This window comes from Jatropha curcas, chromosome 3 (assembly GCF_041381405.1).
Source record: "Jatropha curcas cultivar XTBG-Jc1 chromosome 3, XTBG_Jcur_1.0, whole genome shotgun sequence".
NCBI lineage: Eukaryota > Viridiplantae > Streptophyta > Magnoliopsida > Malpighiales > Euphorbiaceae > Jatropha > Jatropha curcas.
Window position 1 is genome coordinate 11,797,029 of NC_143153.1, and position 3,264 is coordinate 11,800,292.

A 3,264-nucleotide genomic window follows, 5' to 3' on the forward strand; every position below is an offset into this window, starting at 1 on the left:
CAATACCCTATTGGGTAGGGAATTTTATACCCATCCCCAAACCAAATGGGTTTGGATATACCCATGAGTATCCATTATCTATGGGTACACATGGATATTCATTATCCATGGATACTCATTTATCTATAGACTTGTATTTTTAAAAATTAAATTATATTGAATTAAAAAAATTAAAGTATTTGTCCAAATGAATTATTTAATACATAATAAATGTGAAATAAATTAACATATAAATAAATGTTCGAATAATTGTAAACTAAAATTTTATCTCTAAAGTTGTTTTTCTTATCATAATACTTCATTCAAATATAATAATAACAGACTCTCCAAGTATAATTATAACAAAAACTAATTAATAGAATAACTAAAAAGCTCATATAATAAAATTATTAAACGTAAAATATTATTATATGAACACTCCAAATCACTATTTTCATTATGATTTTTCTCCATTATTTGAAATTAAAGTTTAAATTAAATATTAGAAATTAAATTTTAAATTTTAAAATCTAAATTTTAAAAATTTGACCAATTCAAATAATGTATGCAAACTAGAGTGAAATTATTTTGTACTACACTACATTAAATGAAAAGTAAAATTATAATTTACATAGATAATTTATTACAAGTAACCCAATTTATTAAAAATTTCATATTATAATTTTAAAAAATAATAAACGTTTAAATCTCTGAGATTTAAATTTTGGGTATAGGTACAAGTTCGAGTTTAGAATAGCAAAATCTATATCCCACCCATACCCGAAATAAAACTTTTGGATTTTACCCATGCCCTGTCCAAACTCAGTCAAAACCTAAAATTCGGGTTTAACTAGGTTGGAGTTGGGTGCATACCTATCGGGTCCGGTTTGATTTTGCCATCCCTAGAAGAGAGTTGATCCCCTAAAATTGCATTAGCAAAGCCAACATGCATGGGTTAATAGCATGTGGGAAACAGTTTCTTTCCATTGCATGTATAAAATATCGCTTGCATAATCAGTACATCGAGTAAGAGTTGCCGGCTTTTGATTTAGAGCCACATATCTATATATTACACGTACACACAATCACTCGTTTATTTCTACGTAATATCCATATTTACAACCATGACATACAACCTAAAATAACTAATTATTATCCGGCAGTTCTTGCATCACTTGGTGAATGAAATCCATATTGTCATCATAGTATAAAGAGTAAGATGAAGCATAGAAATCTTGATTGTAGATGTGGTCTTCTACAAACGGCGCAGTCCAGAAATCTTCACCTGTTTCTTCAAATATTCCCATCATTGACGTGAAACTATGTGCATCTTCTGCAACACAATTCGAGCTAGTTTGCACAGAAGAATAATCAGAAATTTCATTGGACAAAGGAGAGCTCTCCAATATTATTGGAAGAGATGGAGTAACGGCAATATCAACGCTTTCAGCTTCAATGTTTTGGCTTGGTGGGATTTCACTAGATTGCTCTTTCACCTGTTCAGTTGCTACCTGGGTTTGCTCGAGTAAAAGCTTCTTTAAGCGAGTGTGCCAGTGGTTTTTAATTTCGTTATCTGTTCTTCCTGGCAATTTCATTGCAATTCTTGACCATCTGCACACATAGGAAATGGGTGTTATTTTACCAATAATCTTTCACTCAGAAATATTGGATTCTTTTCAGGACGGTCACGTTGCAAGATCAAAACGTTATAGGACTCAATAAGCCAATAAAAAAAAGTAAGAGCATGGAATTTCGTGGCAATTAGTGGTATTAATAACTAATATGCAAGATTCATATTTTCTAGTCAATATTTCTTATATAAGTAAGCAGTTAGATTATAAATTCCATGGAAAATGCAACCTGTCAATTAAAAGTTATATATGAATTAAAGAAGTGACTAATTATGTGGAAATCTTCATAACATTTCCTTCATACTTATTTCCAAGTTCTTGATGCAGTTGAATGATCAAATTCTCCTCTTCTTCGGAGAAGTTTCCATTGTTTTACACCCGGCCGCAGATAGTTTACCCACCGTAATCTACAACTCTTGCCACATCTCGATAGACCTGCCAAAGACAGCAAATTAATTTAAAAAGTTTTAACATGAAGTATTTGCACCCTATTTTATTTACTTCATCTAATCTAAGCCAAGGCACTGGAACAATGAAATGAGGTGGAAACCCTAGATAATTTATTCAGCTAGAATTTTCAATAATTAATGCTGTAACGTACAAATAGTTTAGACACAAACTAAAGATGAGAACCTATAGCTAGGTGGTTATATTAATTCTGTCAAAAATTTCCTTTGTCTCGTTTTTCCCCCTTGTCTTTGGCTAGGGTTTAAAACTCAACCACACTGAAAAAAGCAAGGTTCTAGTCTGCGACTTCTGGATGCTGAACGCATCCTTGTGGTGATCTCAGAGTTCCTATGGATGTAGACGGTGTATGTGTGTGTATATATAGACAAAAAATTCTTACTAAGAGACAAAGGCAAGTTCCATTACCAGCAAATTTGGGTAGTTCACGCCAGTTACAGTGGCCACGTTTCATAATATAAGCTCTCAACTTATCATCTTCTTCTCGACTCCACGCGCCTTTCTTCAATCCATTTTTATCAACTGAAGCAGTTCTGACCATTTCTAAACAGCCGGGTGTATACCTATTTGTAAACCTGATCTGCTTAAGTTTTCCCTTGTAGTTTCATAATATAAACAATTTCATGCACGCTTCCATTTATTCCACAACATTTATAAAATAACTAAAATCAGCAATGGCTATTCTCAACCATCGAATATGGATTTGTTTAGATGTATTCAACGAGTGAGGGCCCAGAAGAAGATAGCAATGGAAAATGGGTTACTTAATTTGATGCAATTGAATAATAATAGTGCTTAGTAAAATGGTATGAACAAAGAGGCTTTCCTTTAAAGTGTTAGCGTCAAAGTCTTGTGACCATATAATAACCACTGTATGTGGTTTGACTTCCAGTCAATTTATAAAAGAAACTTGACTATCTACAGTTTAGTCTATTGTTCTTGGCATATTCACACTATCATACACACGTGTCTCAATAAAGTGAAAACAAACTTCTTTACCCTAATCACGTCTTTTTCGTAGATATTAGTTTATTATTATATGACAATGTTAGATTATTTTAATAATCTATGTGGCCATATAATTAAAGGGTTGGTTCTAATTAATGTGGTCCAAGATGATGGTTATTGGGCTTAATGGAATGAGGACCAGTTAGAGTTTTTATACCATTCCTCTCTGCCTTATAAAATA

General features: G+C 32.2%; 1 non-coding gene across 1 annotated transcript; it reads right to left on the reverse strand.

Annotated features, from left to right (window-relative positions):
- Nucleotides 1-961: 961 nt before the first annotated feature.
- On the reverse strand, nt 962-2,721 carry LOC105649248 (transcription factor MYB58). Its single transcript, XR_016320202.1, has 3 exons — nt 2,484-2,721; nt 1,915-2,045; nt 962-1,590 (listed from the first exon to the last, which is right to left on the reverse strand). It is a non-coding gene; the product is annotated as a transcription factor MYB58 (transcript).
- Nucleotides 2,722-3,264: the final 543 nt, after the last annotated feature.